The following is a 19347-nucleotide window of genomic DNA, read 5'->3' on the forward strand; positions in this document are numbered from 1 at the left end:
TGCAATATTTCTAATTTTGTGACTAATTTTACTCAGCATAATGTTCTCAATGTTCATCCATGTTATGCAGTGGCTTGCAGCTTCATTGTTGTTCTGCAAGGTAGCATAGTATTCCATCGTGTGTATGTACCACAGTTTGTTTATCCATTCTATAACTGATGGGCACTTAAGCTGTCTCCATCTTTTTGCTATTGTAAATCGTGCTGCTATGAACATTGGTGTGCACATATCTACTTGTATTATGGCTCGTGTTTCTTGTGGGTAAATAACAAGTAGAGGAAGTGCCATATTGCTTTCCAGAGTGGTTGGACCAATTTGCAATCCCACCAAAAAAAGTATGACGGTCCCAGTCTCTCCGCATCCTCTCCAGCATTTATTGTCCTCTACTTTTTTGATCTTTGCTGTTATTGCTGGATTGAGATGGTGTCTCATTGCTGTTTTGATTTGCATCTCTCTAATGGTTAGCGGTCGTGAACATTTCTTCATGTTTGTTGGTTGCCCTGATCTCTTCCTTGGTGAAGTGTCTGTTCATGTCCTGCATGCATTTTTAATTGGATTATTTGTCTTTTACTTGTAGAGGTGTTGCAGTTTCCTATATATTTTAGAAATGAGTCCCTTGTCTGATGTGTTGTTGCAAAACTTTTTTCCCATTCTGTGGGTTCCCTTTTTACTCTTTTGGTGAAGTCATATGATGCACATAAGTTTTTAATTTTTAGCATGTCCCAAATATCTGTTTTGTCTACTTTTGTTTGTGTAATTTTCAAAATGTGTGGTAGTCTGTGTATTCCCTATATTAGAGCCCTCACATCTGTCCCTGTTATTTCATTGATGACCTTCATAATTTTGGGATTCGCATTTAGGTCTTCAATCCATGTTGAGTTGGTTTTTTATAGGGCAAGAGGCAAAGGTCTTGTTTCAATCTTTTGCATATTGCTTTCCAGTTTTGCCAGCACCATCTGTTAAAGATATTATCTCCTCCCTATGTAATATACCCAGGTACTTTGTATAAAACCAGTTGGCTCTATGTGGGTGTGTTAATTTCTGGATTCTCGATTCTGTTCCATTGATCAATGCATCTCTTATGGTAGCAGTACCAGTACCACTGTAACCTTGTTCTTCTTCGTAAACAGTGCTTTGTTTATCCTGTGTCTCTCTCCTTTCCATATAAAGTTTTTAATTGTCTTTTCCATCCCTTTGAACAGTGTCGCTGGAATTTTGATTAGGATTGCATTGTATGTGTAAATTACTCTGGGTAGAATTCACATATTCAAGATGTTGAGTCTTCCTATCCAGCAACGTGGTATGTTCTTCCACTTTTGCATGTCTCTTTTGCTTTCTTGTAGTAGTGTTTAGTAATTTTCTTTGTAGAGGTCCTTTTTTTCCTCTGGTTACATTTATTCCCAGATATTTCATTCTTTGGTTGCCTATTGTAAATGGTATTGGTTTCCTAGTGTGCTTTTCAGTGCTGTCATTGTTACTGTAGAGGATTCAAACTTAATTTTTTATGTTGCTCTTATACCCTGCCACATTGCTGAATCTTCCAATGATGTCTAATAGTTTTTTATTTTTTTATTGAGTCTACAGGATTTTCTATGTATAGGATCATATCTGCAAATAAAGAGAGTTGTATTTCTTTTTTGCCAATTTGGATGGCTTTGCTTTCCCTATCTTGCCATATAGCTCTGGCTAAGACTTACAAAACAATTTTAAATAGAAGTGGTGAAAAAGAGCATCCGTGCCTGGTTACTGTTTGCAGAAGGACAGCTTTCAGAGTCTCTCCATTGAGAGTGATGTAGGCTGTTTGTTTTGTATATATGATCTTGATTGTGTTGAGGAATTTCCCTTCAATTCCTACTTCGTTGATTGTATTTATCAGGAATGGATGTTGGATTTTGTCAAATGCCTTTTCTACATTAATCAATCTGATCATGTGGTTCTTTTCCTTTTTGCTATTTATATGGTGGATTACATTGATTATTTTTCTAATGTTGAACCATCCTTGCATATCTGATATGAATCCCAGTTGGTCATGATGTATTATTTTTTTTACGTGGTGCTGCATTCTGTTGGCTAGAATTTTGCTGAGAGTTTTTTCATCTATGTTCATGAGGGATATTGGCGTATAATTTTCTTTTTTAGTGATGTCCTTCCCTGGTTTTGGTATGAGGGTTATGCTGGCTTCATAAAAAGTATAAAGAAGTTTTCCATCCTCTTCTATATTCTGGAATAACTTGAGTAGAATTGGTGACACCTCTTCCATGAATGGTTGGTAGAACTCAACACTGAAACCATCTGTGCCTAGACTTGTTTTGGTTGGCAGTTTTTTGATGACCTGATCAATTTCGTCTTTTGTTGTGTGTTTGTTAGTTTTCTATTACACTGTGTATAAGTTTAGGTAGGTCGTGTTTTTTCTAAAATCGTATCCATCTCTTCTAAGTCTTCAAATTTGTTAGAGTACTAGTCTTCATAATATTCTGTTATTATCCTTTTGATTTTGTTTGGTTCCATTGTGACATTACCCATGTCGTTTTTAATGTGAGTTATTTGTGTCTTCTCCCTCTTTTCTTTTGTTATGTTTGTCAATGGTTTGTCAATTTTATTAGTCCTTTCAAAGAACCGGCTTCTTGTCCTGTTGATTCTTTGTATAGTTTTTCTATTTTCCACCTCATTTTTTTCTCCTCTTATCTTTATTATTTCTTTTCATTTGGTGACTGTAGGTTCCCTCTGTTGGTCTGTTTCTAATTGTTGGTGAGGCTGTGTTAATGTGTTAATTTTTCTTCTTTTTGGATGTGCACATATTTATCACAATAAATTGTCCTCTCAGCACCACTTTCATTATGTCCCAAATATTTTGGTATGTTGTGTTTTCATTCTTGTTTGTTTCAGGGAAATTTATAAATTCACGTTTAATTTATTCTTTTACCCAGTTGCTTTTCAGCAGGGTTTTGTTGAGTTTTCCTATTATCAACTTTATTTCTTTGGTCTTCCTATTGTTGATTTCTAGGTTTATAGCACTGTGACCTGAAAAGATGCTTTTTAGTATTTCAATGTTTGTAAATTTATGGAGGCTTGCTTTTTGACCTAACACATGGTCAATTCTGGAGAATTCTCCATGTATACTGGAGAAGAATGTATATTGTGCTGTTGTTGGGTTGAATGCTCTGTACACGTATATGTGGTCAAGTTGGTTGATTGTGCTGATTCGTTCCTCTATAATGTTGTAGAGTTTCTTTCTGGTTGTTCTGTTCCTTTTCAAACGTGGTGTATTAAAATCTCCCTCTATAATTGTAGATTTAGCTATTTCTTTTCTTCAATTCTAGTAACGTTTGCTTCATATACATTGTCACTTTTTCATTGGGAGCATAGACATTTATTATGGTTATGTATACTTCCTCAACTGATCCTTTGATCATGAGATAGTGTCCTTCTTTATCTCTTATGCTGGTTTGTTCTTAAAGTTTACTTTATCAGAGATTAGTATTGCCACTCCTGCTTGCTTACTGTTGCAGTTAGCTTTGTATATTTTTTCCCATCCTTTAACTTTTAGTCTGTTTTTGTCTTTGTGAGTAACGAATGCTGTTTCTTCTTGGGTAAGATAGGGAGAGAAAGCTCCCCAACCCCAAGTAAAAATGAAGGACCAAGAATGCAAAAAACAGAAAGAAAATTAAAAGTAAAAACTGAAATAAAAATCAATACCACTAACGACAACAACAACAAAACCAGTAGCTAATTAGTCCAGTTATCTTTGCTGAGTAGATCAGTGTGCATATACAGCAGAAACCTTCAGGGGTGAGTGGTGGTGCCCACTACACAAGCACCCCCTTTAGTCACTACCTTGGAGGTACACACACAGAAAATGAGAAATGAGTGGGAAAAAAAAACGGTGAGACTTTTTTCTCTGATGATTGGGTAGATCTCTCTGTATGCACAGCGTTCTTCTCCCTTTATTGTGTGTGTGTGTGTGTCTGTATGTGTGTTTAAATGTTTTATTGTGAATTATGTGATAGTTTACATGGGAGAAATTTAGTTTTAGATTCATACTCATTACCATGGTTACAATCCCCTCCATGCATCACCAACCAACCAAAGGGTATACCCTGCAAGCCTGCCCTCTCCCCCTCCCCCCAGGTCTTCAGCACACAGTCCCTCTCCCTCTCTGGATCTAAAGTCCCCAGCAGCTCCATCGATCCACGTCATCGTCTTTGTCTCCATCTCAGGCATCACTGCTTCTCTGGGTAGGATCTCGATTTCCGCTCTTCTCTGTTGGTGGTCCTAGGGACCTCCGCTCCTAGACTGGAAAGTTAATCACTCCCCTCCTTGCTATAAAACATCTACCTTTATATTTCCAATTCTCACAATCAATATTGATAACAATTATTCACTATTGTATCACAAGAGACCCATCAGCATTTCATTTCATCAGCCCTGCCTAGACAGATTGGATACTACTCACTGGAGATTCTACCTTCCTCCATGCCCTCTGGATCTAGGTTCCCTCTTGAAAGCTTGTAAGCCAGTCACTTCTTGCCTTTGTAGCCCCCACCCCCCCACGATTTTGGGTAGCCAATGTCCAAGTTGCCCTCCCTGTCTACTTTGTGTGTGGAGGGGGTGGATTCTTGCTGTAAGGATTTTTTCCCTCTTTTGAGCTACTACTTCCATAGGTGTAAGTCAAGTTCATCAAATTGTATCAGATTACTCTTTTTTTTCCCTCTTCTTTCTTCTTCTGGTTGAGCTCTGATTATCCAGTCATTGAAGCCAGGTCAAGTGGGTATTATCTGCAAGTGTGGGTGTTCTTATGCATATGCCCTATCTTCTTATCAGCTGGACACTTCAATCTTCACTCTGGTCCTCTGTGGCTATGTTACTGACTCTGGGCCCAAGAGTCCCCAGGTCTTGCCACACTGCTGGCCAACCAGGTCTTCACCCATGTTGAGAGAAGTCTATTGAACATTGAAGGGCTTGGCTCGCCACTTCATTGCTGTTTTCCCTCAATTCCCCTTATCGGTGACAAGTGTGGTCACCAATCAGAGAGTGTATTCCCATTGAGTCTTAGTCTTGGAAGGGGGTTTGCTCTGAGGGGACCAGACCACTTGCCTTGATGTTTCCTGGGCAAGCAACTTGCTTGTTCTTGTAGTTAACAGTCGGTCTGCCTATGTTGCTTTATATTTTTCCTGTAGGTCTTTCTTTCAAGAAGTATCTTCTGTTCTTCTAGCCACTCCAGGCTGGTTTTCTTGTCCTTTCAAGTGGAAATTTCCCATCTGGATGTGGTTCAGGCTTCCACCTATAGTCTTATATATTGCAGAGGCTCTGCAGGAAGCCTCCTTAACTGGGCACATTGTAAACCCATCCTTTAGTGTGGTTTTAACAGGTGTTAGGTTTACACACTAATCTTGTATATAATAGTTGGTGTTGGCTTTTCATTTTTATGTCAAGGTTTCACAGGGTGCAAATACAGCTCAGCTGTGTGGCAAGATTTGCTGTCCCTTGTTAGATAAGGCAGGAATAAAATCACCTGCCCAAGTAAGAAAACCAACTTTGGAGCTAAATCCCACAGTCAGATGTCATGACAACCCTCTGGAGGATTATCCTCTCAACTTTCAACTGAGACTTTCAATTAATTTGTGTTGTGGAAATATTGTTACCTGTGTACACAATGTTGGACCCTTTTGGGTGTGCACTCCCACCCACATGAAGACACCCAGGCTGGGCAGAGAGGGTGGGACAGGGTGGGACACAGGAGTTGAAAGAAAAATAGTGAAGGAAGGAAAAAAAAAATCATACCTTTTTTTTTTTACATAGTTCGCAGGATGGTTTTTGCTCCCTAGTCAAGGGCTGTGGCCTCACCCTCTGAACTGTGGGTCAGAGGCAAAGTCCCTATTGATACAGAAATCTCTGCATTTCTTCTTGCTCTGTTAGATTTCTCCACCGGTAGCCCCTGGAAATTATTTCCTCTTACTTTATGTTGAATTTAAAGCTGCGGAATTGCCCTAGCAAAGCATTTTTTCTGGCTTTTCCACTTTTCCTCCAAAGAGACTTTCCTGAGTCCCTTTTTCTTCCTCCTCCCCAAACTGGAAGTCCTGCCAATAATTCTTAAGTTATTCCTCTTCATGTTGTCCCACATGAATCTTAAACTTTATTCAGATATATTTATCCTTTTTTTGCAAATACTTTTTAAAACAACATAAAATAAATGTGGCTCTCAACAGATAGAAAACACAGAAATCAATTTTAATACATCTGTGGAAAGAGATGGTCTACCAGGAACAGACTGTGGAAGAGACCCTTAATTGCTCATATGCAAGTTCAGGCTGAAGCTGAGAAAAATTTAAACAAGTCCACAGGAACCAAAATATAAACTTAAACACATTTCACCTGAATTTAGAGATCATTTCAAACACAGATTTGATATTTTAAAGTCTAAAAATTGAAAACAAGAAAAGTTGTATGATCATGGACATTATAAAAAAAAAAAGAAAAGGTCATTAAGAAGACAAGAGAGAAGTCTTCAGTCAAAAGCCTGTTTTGATAGGGTGAGGTTTAAATCTTACTCCTACAGATTCCTTTAGAGTCAGAGTAGGGAATGTCTAGCTCAAGGGCTATATAAGGCCCACGAAATAATTTTCTCTGGCTCTACCAAGATAAACACAATTTCAACCATCATATTAGGGAAGACAGTACTGTTTGATGAAGCAGCCATCACTTGCAGTTGTTTCACAGTCTCCTGAAATCAGGAGGAAGCAGGGAGGAATTGATGATGAATTGAGGAGAAGTGCAGTGAGGATCTCCAACAATAATAACACAGATTACTGGAAGAAGCAGGCTCAGGATACAGTCATAGAACTCTGAACCACATCTAATGGATTATTTAGAAAGTTTGAAGGCTTACAACCAGTGACATTTGTAGTGGAGGCAAGAAATCCAGTGTTGTGGATTCTCCAGCCTCAGCAGCTCCCAGAGTGGCCATCTTGGTTGAGACGGAATGAGGGAAGGATAAGGGCTGCCACAGATGCCTGGAACCTTACTAATGCTTGGAAACAAAGGTGTGGACATTCTTTTTTTCTTTCTTTCTTTTTTTTTTTTTAAATCTGTTCATTGGTCTCTCACTATTTGGGCACCTCCATTTTGGTGATGAAAGGTGTGTCTGAGGGAGTGGACATCCCCCACCCTTGGGAATTTCTACTACACATGTGCACAGTTCTGCTCAAAATTTAAAGGAATAGTTTGCACCTAAAAGCAAACGGCAGTACAAAACAGCCACAGCTGACCCGGAACTGTTTATCACTAGTAAAAAGGCCTGAATGGGAGTTGTGGAGCAGGAGAGTGACAGACTATAAAGAAAATGACAAAAATTAAATCCTGAGTTATGTTATAATGACCAACAGTGGCATCTTGAAATGTCTCAATTAACCTGAAGGCAAGAAGCTGAGAGAAGGACATTAAAGTCATACTCATATTTGGCTAAAGATTGTTCTTTTTTCTCTTCTCTCTTTTCTGTGATTTTAGACTACAGTGTCCAATCTGTCTTTTTTGTTGTTACTGTTCTGTTTTTGGCGCCCTTTTTACCTTTAGGGGGCTCTTTCTCTCCCTACGTTACCCAAGAAAAGACAGCAATTGTGGTCATATAATCAAGCTATAATCACACCCAATAAAATCCCACCATCCAGGCAAAAACCAATACCAGCTGCCATACACCAAGTAGGCAGCCAACATCTGTGACTGTTACCCTGAGTTGAGTAATAAGAAGAGTGTAAAGGGAAGCCTATCTCCAGATAGCATCTACCATTATAGCAATCAGAAAGCATAATAAAATTCCAAAACGTACATTCATCTAAGTATTAAGATCACAGCTAAGTACTGAATATACCCAAGAAACAGATGACCATTTCTGGACATGTCCAGAAAAAAGATAAAGTGACTGAGACAAATGAGCTGGAGGTAGACCTTGACATCATATTGGAAGGAGTACAGTCTTTGGAAATGCCTGAGAAGGAATTTAGAAATATGATAGTGGAATATATCCAAACACAGTACAGAGGAGTTGAAAAAAATGAGGAAAAAGTCAGGAAAGCACTATAGGGGCCATCAAATAAGATATAGACAGTATTGGAAACAATTCAAAACCTACACACAGGTTCAAATAATTAACAATAGAATATAAAAAAAAGTGGACAATACACAGAAAAAGCTAAGGAGTAGAACTTAAGAGATGGAAGACAGAACTAGTAAGCTGGAAGACAAATTTCTCAATACTACTTATATAGAAATGCTAGTATAAAAAAGCATTAAATAAACTTAAAGAGTGTCTAAGATCATGTTGAATAACATGAAAAGGAATAACAAGAATTATCGACATTCCATAACAGGAAGAATAAAACAAGACAATAGAGGAGATAGTTGAAGAGCTTCTGGAAGAAAATTTCCCTAACATCCTGAAAATCAAAAAGATACTCATTAAACAAGCTCAATAAACCCCAGGAAGGCAAGACCCCAAAAGAAAATCACCAAGCTATATAATAATCAATCTCTCCAAAATCCAAGATAAGGAGAGAATCTCGAAAGCAGTAGAGAAGAGAAATGTTACATACAACAGCAGGCAAATGAGATTAAACTCAGAATTTTCAGAAAAAATCATGCAGGCAAGAAGGCAATGGAGAGACATATATAAAACTCAGAAAGAAAAAAATCTGCCAACCAAAGTTGTCAATAAAATACGATGGTGTAGTCAAAACATTCCAGGATAAATGGAAGGTAAGGAATTTTGCCAAACCCAATCCTGTGTTACAAAGCATCATAAAGGGAGTTCTTTGGACTGAGAACCAACAAGAACAGACAACAACCAGAGATTGATATACATGTCAGCACCATCTGGAACTCAATCGACAAATGGAAGAGTTGAGAAAAGAACAAAGCTATATGAACAAATTCAGAGGATATGGGAGGTCAGTCTATGATCAAAACAAAGTGAAAGAAGGTAAACAAATAGAAACAGAGATCAAGGTTGTGAGAAGGTTAGGTAGATAACAGGATAAAATAGACTGACTTAAATGGAGGGGAAAGTTAATGGAGTATAAGGTAGCTTTAAAGAAGACTAATACTTCACAACATAACAGGAGAATTAAAATCCAAGAAGAACATGGAAAAATTACAACTATGATAAAACTGACAAAAAGGAAGCTCCAAGAAACATGAATTCAGCACAGGAAGATATGCACAACAAAGAAATCAGCAATATCACCCACCCACCCACCCCCACACACAAACATAATGACAGCAATTAATCCATGCTTATCAATAATTATATTGAATGTAAACAGATTAAATGCATGAATTACGAGACAGAGAGTCGCATAAAACAAGATCCTTCAGTATACTATCTGCAAGAGACACAACTTAAACACAAAGGCAATAACAGATGAAAAAATGAGCAAGAGTGGAAATAATAATCTGTGATAAAATAAACTTTAGGGAAAAACCAGCATAATAAAGATGGACATTATCTCAAGATTAAAGGGACAATTGAACAAGATGGCATAACTATAAAAATTATCTATGCTCCCAATGAAAGCGCTCCGAAATATATAAAGAAAACACTAATAGATTTGAAGAAATAGACAAATCTACAAAAATAGTGGGTGATTTAATACACCACTTTCAAAAATGGAAAGAACAACGAGATAGAAACTCAACAAAGGCACAGAGGAACTAAACAATACAATCAGCCAACTGGACCTCATAGATGTGTACAGAGCGTTCAGACCAACAAGAGCACAACACACATTCTTTTCCAGTGCACATAGAACATTTTCCAGAATAGACCATTCGTTAGACCACAAAACAAACTTCCATACATTTTGAACATCAAAATACTACAAAGCATCTTCTCAGACCACAATGCTATCAAATTAGAAATCAATAATAGGAAGACTGATTAAATGAAGTCAAATACATGGAAACTGTTGAAAAAAGACTGGGTAGTAGAAGAAATAAAATGTGAATTCACAAATTTCCTAGAAAAAAATGAGAACGAAAACACAACATACCATAATCTTTGGAACATAGCAAAAGCAGTACTGAGAGGACAATGTATTACAAGTAATCCACACATCCAAAAAGCAGAAAGAACCAAAATCAACACAACATCTCTGACAACTAGAAACAAACCAACAAAGGAAACCTACAGCCAACAAAAGAAAGGGAATAATAAAGATTAGAGCAGAAATAAACGAGATCAAAAACAGAAAAAATATAGAAAGAATGAACAGAAGAAGCTGGTTTGTTGAAATAAATAATAAAATTGACAAACCATTGGAAACCCTAAGAAAAAAAAAAAGACACAAATAACACACATAAGATACAATGTGGATAATATCACAAGAGAACCAGTAAAAATAAAAAGGATTATAACAGAATATTATGAAAAGTTGTACTTCAACAAATTTGAAAACATAGATGAGTTGGATACGTTTTTAGAAAAGGACGACAGATTTAAACTTCCACAGAGTGAAACTGAAAACTTGAACAGGCATATAACAAAGGAAAAAATTGATCAGGTCATCAAAACACTCCCAACCAAAAAATGTCCAGGTACAGATGGCGTCACTGGAGAGTTTCACAAACATTCAGAGAAGAACTATTACCAATTCTACTCAAATTGTTACAGAATATAGAAGAGGATGGAAAACTCCCAAATACATTCCATGAAGCAAGTATAACACTCATACCAAAATCAGGGGAGGACATCACTTATAAAGAAAATTATAGAGCAATATCCATCATGAACACACATGCAACATTTTTCAACAAAATCTTAGCCAGCAGAATTCAACAACACATCAAAAAATTAATACATCATGACTATATGGGATTCATACCAGGGATGCAAGTTTGGTTCAACATCAGAAAAACAATCAGTGTAACCACTATATAAATAAGAAAAAGTAAAAGAACTACATGATCATATCGATTGATGCAGAAAAGGCATTTGACAAAATCCAACATCCATTCCTCATAAAAGCACTCAGCAAAGTAGGAATTGAAGGTAAATTCCTCAACATAATTAAGAGCATATACACAAAACCAACAGCCAACATTACTCTCAATGGACAGAAGAAAACTACAAAACAATACTACAAGAAACCAAAATAGACTTACAAAAATGGAAGAATATACCATGTTCTTGGATGGGAAGACTTAACCTTGTGAAACTGTCGATACTACCCAAAACAATCTACACATATAATGCAATCCCAAACCAGATTCCAATTACATTCTTTAGAGATTTGGAAAAAACAATTTAAAATTTTATATGGAAAGGAGAGAGACCCAGGATAAGCAAAGCACTGCTTAAGGAGAAGAACAAAGCTGGAAGCCTGTCACTCCCTGATTTCAAAATTTACTACATGGCTACTGTGATCCAAACAACCTGGTACTGGTGCAATGAAAGATACATAGATCAATGGAACAGAATTGAGAATCCAGAAATTAACCCATTCACAAACAGCCAACTGATGTTTGACAAAGGGCCAAAGGACCTTGACTGGGACAGACATAGTCTCTTCAACAGATGATGCTTGCATAACTGGAAATGATATGCAAAAGACTGAAACAAGACCTTTACCTCATGCCTTATATAAAAACCAACTCAGCATGAATTAAAGACATTAATGTGAATCCCAGAACTATAAAGATAATTGATGATAATATAGGGACAAATTTAAGGGCTTTAATCCATCACACACACATACTACCAAACATTGCAAAATTACACAAACAAAAGAAGACAAAATAGATGATTGGGACATTCTAAAAATTAGAAGCTTATGTGCATCACAGGGTTTCACCAAAAGAGTAAAAAGGGAGTCCACAGAATGGAAAAATATCTTTTGCAATGACATATCAGACAAAGGACTAATTTCTAAAACCTATAGGAAACTACAAGAAGAAGACAAGTAACTCAATTAAAAAATGGGCACAGGACATGAACAGACACTTCACCAGAGAAGACATTTGGGCAGCCAACAAACATATGAAAAAAAGTTCACCATCATTAGCAATTAGAGTGATGCAAATCAAAAGAACAATGAGATATCATCTCATACCAGCAATAACAATGAAGTTCCAAAAAGCAGAGGACAATATATGCTGCCATGAATGTGGAGAGACTGGGACTCTCTTACATTGCTCGTGGTAATGTAAAATGATCCAACCACTCTGGAACACAGTATGGCGCTTCCTCAGAAAGTTAGAAATAAAAATATCATATTATCCAGCAATTCGGCTACTTGGTATATATCCACAAGAAATATGAGCCATAATACGAGTACATATATGTACACCAATGTTCATAGCAATATTATTCACAACAGCAAAAACATGGTGACAGAGTAAGTGCCCATCAATGGAAGAATGGATAAAAAACTTTAGTACATCCACACAATGGAAAATTATGCTACCTTGAAGAATAACAAGGAAGCTCTAAGCCACCACCTAACATGGATGAACCTTGAAGACATTATTCTGAGTGAAATTAATAATATAATCAGTCACAAAAAGCCAAATATTGCATAAGACCATTATTGTAAAAGTTTAAGAAACGATACCCATACTAAAAGGGGGAAAAAAACAAAAACACAAAACAAAAATTATTTGTTGGTTGCCAGTGGGGGTGAGTTGGGAGGGTTTAGGGGAGATGGAAGGAGGCGACGGTAGAGCACAGGGTAGTGCATCATATTTTGGGAGTTGGGGAAGGTAATACACAAGAAGGGTGATGACTGGAAGAAGAAGGTAGATACAGGACCACTGAAACAGATTTGCATGGGCTAAATGGGACAGAGGTAAACAGTGATGCATGCTCAACCTTGGAACAACCTGTGATACAGGGATAGAGGCATAGTCATAAGAGGGGAAAAATATTAAGATGCCTGACTGTCTTATGAATATTGGTTTCCCTTGCCTACTACTGTAAAATAGACACTTGAGTGGGATAGAAAGGAATGTCGGAAAACATGATTACAGAAAGCTTGTAAGCCCATCTTCAACCTATAACTGATTGGAATACCTAAAAGCGGTTCTAGAACTTGCCCAGTGAAATAGGTCTCTCTCTCTCTCTCTCTTTTTTTTTTTTCTTAAATGTTTTATTGTGAATTATGTGATAGTTTACATGGGAGAACATTAGTTTTACATTCATTCTATCGTATATTGTCTCATTGCCATGGTTACGATCCCCTCCATGCAATCCTTCACCCCTGCCTCCCAGGTCTTCAGCACACAGTCGCTCTCCCTCTCTGGATCTAAAGTCTCCAGCTGCTCCATTGCTCCACGTCATCATCTCTGGCTCCATTTTAGGCATTATTGCTTCTCTGGGTAGGGTCCCGCTCTCTGCTCTTCCCCCTTGATGGTCCTAGGAACCTCCGCTTCTAGACTGAAAAGTTAATCACTCCCCTCCTTGCTATAAAACGTCTACCTTTACATGTCAAACCCTCACAATCAGTCCTGATAACAATTATTCACTATTGTATCACAAGAGACCCGTCTGCATGAAATAGGTCTCTTGAGGAGCCTTTGCAGTATATAGGACCTTAGGTGGAGTCCTGAGCCCCATCCAGAACTTTCTGAAGTGGGACATTCCCACTAGAAAGGACAAGCAGATCCGCCTGGAAGAGCTGCAGTGACAGAAGATACATCTTCAAAGTAAGATCAGCAGGAAAACAAAACAAAACAAAAATGGATGATTGGCTACTATAAGAATAAGTAAGCTGTTTGCTGGGCAAGCAATCAAGTCCCTTTAGGAAAAACCCCCTCTCAGACTGAAACTCAACAGGAACACATGAGCAGGCATGCAAACTTGCTGGCAAACACATTGGTCTATTGGTGAGTGGAAGAGGGGAAAAGGCAACAATGAATAAATGGGTTGAGTTCAACTACATTCCATAGACTCCCGCTGATCTGGCGATGAGAAAGAGAAGAGGAAGGGCTGGTTGGTACAAAGCGTGCTGAGACTTGGGGACTCCTGAAACCATAGACAAGGACATGTCCACAGAGGGCTAGAGCTGAGAGTTCAGCAGCTGATATGAAGTAAGGAGAGACACACAAGAACACCCAAACTTGCAGATAGTGTCCATTTGAGCTAGCCTTGATGGCTTGATAATCAGATCTCAACTAGAGGAAGATAATAAAGAAAACAATTTTTAATAAAGGAAATGAGGGTATATTGCTACAATTTGATGAAGTTGACCTATATTCATGGAGGTAGTAGCTCAAAATACCAACAGAGAGGGAAGGAGTCTTCACATCAAGTTATCAATACTATTCCCTCTGTATACATGGTAGATAGGGATTGACAACTTAGACACTGGCTACCTAAAATAGGGGAGTGATAAAAGCACGAAGTGACTGGCTTACAAGGTTTCAAGGGGGAGTTTAGTTTAAGAGTGCATGGGGGAAGATAGTCCCCACTGAATAGTTTTCATCTTGTCTAGATGAGTCTGGTAAAAAGAAATGGGGATGAGATTCTTAGGATTCACTAGTGAGTAATTGTTGTCATGACTAATTGTGACTGTCACAATTACAAAACTGTAAGCTTTTTAATAAAAACTGGGGAGTAGTTAATCTTACAGTCCAGAAACAAAGTCCCCTAAGACCATCAAGTGAGAAGAGCACAAGTGGAATTTGGGACCCTATCCAGAGAAGCGGTGACACCAGAGATGGAGGCAGAGATGGGGACATGGAGAGAGGGAGCAACTGAGGACTCTAGATTCTTGGAAAGAGAGGGATTGGGAGCTGGTGGCCAGAAGACAGACTTGCAGAATGTGCCCTTTGGTGGTGTAAATTATATGCCTGAGTGTTTAAAACAAAAAAGAGCTAAAATAAATAGAGAGAAATGCTGATGGTACATAGGGGATTATAACCACTGTAATGAAACAATGCATATGATCTATTGAATGTAAAACTGATGATCTGCCCTGTAAATTTTCACTCAATTCACAATAAAAACATACATACATACATACATACATAAATAAATGGATAATTAACCCCTAAAAACAGAAGACAAGAAAGAAGGAAAAGACTAAAATGGATGTCAGAGGAGACTCTGAATCTTGGTCTCCAGTTTAAGGATGCTAAAGCAAATGGAAAAAAAAAATGAGGAGATACAAGAGCTGAATAGAAAATTTCAGAGGTCAACTCTAGAAGACAAAGTCTAATATTATAATGAAATATGCACAGACCTGTAATCAGAATCCCAAAATGCAACTGAAGAAGAGTTAAGGGAACTAAAGAAAAAATTCAAGCTTTGACTGTCAATATTGAAGTATTCTATTGGCAAAATATTGAATGATGCAGAAATCATCAAAAGAAGATGGAAGGAATACACAGAGTTACTGTACTGTAAAAGAAAGTGGTCAATGTTCAACCATTTTAAGAGGTAGCATATGATCTAGAGTCAATGATACTGAAGGAAGAAGTCCAAGGTACATTGAAAGCACTGGCAAAGAACAAGGCTTTGGGAATTGATGGAATACAAATGGAAATGTTTCAACTGGTACAGCACTCAGTATGCCAAGAAATTTGGAAGACCACCTCATAGTCAACTGATTGGAAGAGATGTATATTTGTATCCATTCCAAAGAAACGTGGCCCAATGGAATACGGAAATCATCAGAAAATATCATAAATATTGTATGTAAGTAAAATTTTGCTAATGATAATTCAAAAATTGCTGCCATAGTACTTCAACAGTAAGAGGTACATATTCAGAGAATGAAATGGAACAAGGGGTATCATTTCTGATGTCAGATAGCTCTTGCCTGAAATCAGAGAATACCAGAAAAATGTTTATCTGTGCTTCACTGACTTTGCAAAGACTTTCGACTGTGTGACTCATCACAAACTATAGATGACACTGTGAAGAATGGGTACTTCAGAACTCTTATTTGTGCTCATGAGGAACCTATTTATACAGTAAGTGGCAGTTGTTCAAACAGAACAAGGGGACACTGAATGGTTCAAAATCAAGCAAAGTATGTGCTTGGGCAGCATTATTTCATTATATTGATTCCATCTGTATGCTGAACAAATAATCCAAGAAGCTTGATTACATGAAAAAGAACATGGCATCAGGATTAGAAGAAAACACATTAACAAACTTCAATATGCAGATTACACAACCTTGCTTGCTGAAAGCGAAGAGGACTTAAAATACTTACTGATGAAGGTCAAAGACCACTGCTTTCAGTCTGGGTTGCACCTCAATGGAAAGAAGACAAAATCCTCACCACCTGACTAACAAAGAGCATCATGATAAATGGGGAAAAGATTGAAGCTGTTAAAGACTTCATTTTTTTGGACCCATTGTCAACATTCATAGAAGCAGCAGTACAGGATCATATCATCAGCAAATAGAGAGAATTTTACTTCTTTGCCAATTTGGATGACTTTAATTTACCTATCTTGCTTTATAGTTCCGTTCATGCCATATTTTGCCAAAGTATAAGAAATTATATAAAAAAATGTATTCAGTTGCTGTACAGATTAGATAAATAAATAGAAACAAAATACTTAGAATAGTGTCTGACATATAGTAATGCTCAAGGAACACAATCTATTATCATTATTGATATTATTACCTTGAAATTTTTCTAGTCTCTGGTATGCTGCTGTAGAATAAGTACACGGCTGTTAACCTCACGTTTGGTGGTTCAAACCCCCAGTCAATTCTTGAAACTCTTTATAGGGTCACTCTGAGTTGGGACCCACTGAACATCACTTAACAACAACAACATCAAGTAATAAAGATTGCCAACACTCTTTTGAAAGATTTTTAGCTAAAATCTTCATTTTCTATAACTACCAACCATGTTTTGAACAACTAGAATGTCTTATTATTTAAGCCTGTTGAGTTAGTGAAATGATAGAGCAGATTGCTTGTAAAACAACTAGGAGCTGATGGTGTTTCAATGTGAACGGTAAGTTAAAACATTCCAAAATCTATGCTTGAAAAAAAATATTTTCTGCCCTTTCAGAGTTATTAACTAAATAAACTAAGTGTGTAACCTGATCTTGTGAATCTATTCCTCCCATTAACGCAAGCCTGTATTATTAAGAAAGTCTACAGGATTCAGGGCCTTCCTTTCTGTTTTCTGACAGGCAAGAGCTAATTAATGCAAAGTTAGTAATTAAACGGTACCCCTTCCCTAGAATACTGCCCATTATACAACTTTATCTCCTTTTAGAGAATATGAAATGTACCAATACTGTTATACCCTAATTCATAGGCATACTTAAAAATCCTCTGGTTACATTTGTAATGTTTCTAGGGAAACTAATTAAGTGTTGACCATCTGGCATTTAATGTGAATTCATCCATTCCTTTGATATTGTTAGTAGAAAGAAAAATAAATTTGTGTTTAGAGTGTGAAAGTCCAAAACATCTGACTGTTCTTATTCAAGTGTGTAAATTCTCAGTTGAAAGTTAGTTATATTTGTTACTTTATTTTCAAACAGATAAAAATTAAATATATACTCTCTCAGATAGTTCTGAATGCCCTTTTTCAGCTGTATATACATCCCCAAGTCCCACTAACACAAACAGCAGCAACTCAATGAAGGCTTTTATAAAGAAGTTTTTGGGTTAAATTGTGTGGTTATAAACTAGCTGTTTGGAAAGCACCCTGGACAAGTTTTATTTCCCTCCTTCTACTTTACAAATATGAGGATAAGCAAAACTAGGTTTTTAGAAAATCTTGAGGGAGAAAAGGAAAGGTGGTAGATATGTTTTAGTACTTTTCATTCCCTGGGACTTTTTTCTTTGTGTGTGTGTAGTTTTGGGCCTAAAATAACACTTGATGTGATTCATCTGTAAATGGATGAATTGGCTGTTTTCTGCCAAGATGTGACAAAGTCACACTGTTGTTTTAGTTAGGCAAGGGAAAATAATTTTTGTGAATACCACTAACACTAATTTTGAAATGGACCTTATACTCTTGGAGTTTACAGTTGGGAGAAACTGACTTTAGCTAAATAATCACACAAATAATTACACAGCATGCAAAATTATACCTGTGTTGAATACTATGAAGAAAAGAGCCTCGATACTATGTTAGGTGCCAGCCAGTCTGTTCTGACTCATAGCAACTCTTTGCACAGCAGAATGAAACACTGCCTTGAGCCATCCTCACAATTGTTATTCTGTTTCAGTCCATTGTTGCTGCCACAGTGTCAATCACTTTTGTTGGGAATTTCCCTTTTTTACTGACCCTTCCCTTTTCCAAGTATGATGTCCTTCTACAAGGACTGGTCCCTTCTGGCAATACATCCAAAGTATAAAAGATAAAATCTCACCATTCAAGCTTCTAAGGAGCATTCTGGGCAGATATTCCAAAACAGATTTCTTTGTTCTTCTTGCAGTCCACGATATTTTCAATATTCCTAATTCAAATGCATCAGTTCTTCTATCATATTCCTTATTCATTGTCCAACTTGCATATGCATATGAGGCTATTGAAAATACTATGTCTAGGGTCAGATGCACCTTATTCCTCAAACTTACATTTTTGCTCTTGAAAGTTTTAAAGAGGTCTTGTGCAGCAGATTTGCCTATGGCAATAAATCGTTTGATTTCTAGACTGCTCCTTCCATGAGTGATGATTGTGAATCTAAGCAAAATTAAGACTTTGTCCACCTCAATCTTTTCTTTGCTTGTTATTTAGTGCTGTCAAATCAGATATGACTCATAGCGACCCTGTATAGGCTTTCCGAGGAATGGCTGATGGGTGTGAACCGCCAGCCATGTGGTTGCCAGTCCAGTGCATATTCTGCAGTGCCATACCACCACTCTATGATGTTATTTATTGATCTAGTTGTGAGGATTTGTGTGTGTGTTTGTGAGGTGCAATCCTTACTAGTCTATGGTTCTCTTGGTGGTGGTTATGTGCTGTGGAATTGTTTCTGACTCATAGGGACCTCATGTAGGGTTTCTGAGGCTGCAAATCTTTACTGGAGCAGAAAATCTCATCTTTCTTCCATGAAGTGGCTGGTAGATTCTAACTACTGACCTTGCGGTTAGCAGTCCAACTCAAAACCCACTACGCTATCAGAGTTCCTTATACTATACTATAAGAGTATATAATAAATGTATACTTCCTAAACTAGGACTTGAAGAAATCCTCCCTGAGAGCATGATTACTGGGATAAATCATGAAAATAGAAGACTAGGAATAAACTTGATTAAAGGAAATTAGAGTGTTCTAGCAGAAGAAACAACACGTGATAATATAGTAATTAGAGGGACCATATCTCCCTGAAGGAGCTGAAAGAGGGCTGGTGAGGCTGATGTTCAGGCTGTTGTTA

This window comes from Chrysochloris asiatica, unplaced genomic scaffold (assembly GCF_000296735.1).
Source record: "Chrysochloris asiatica unplaced genomic scaffold, ChrAsi1.0 scaffold00201, whole genome shotgun sequence".
Taxonomy (NCBI): Eukaryota; Metazoa; Chordata; class Mammalia; order Afrosoricida; family Chrysochloridae; genus Chrysochloris; species Chrysochloris asiatica.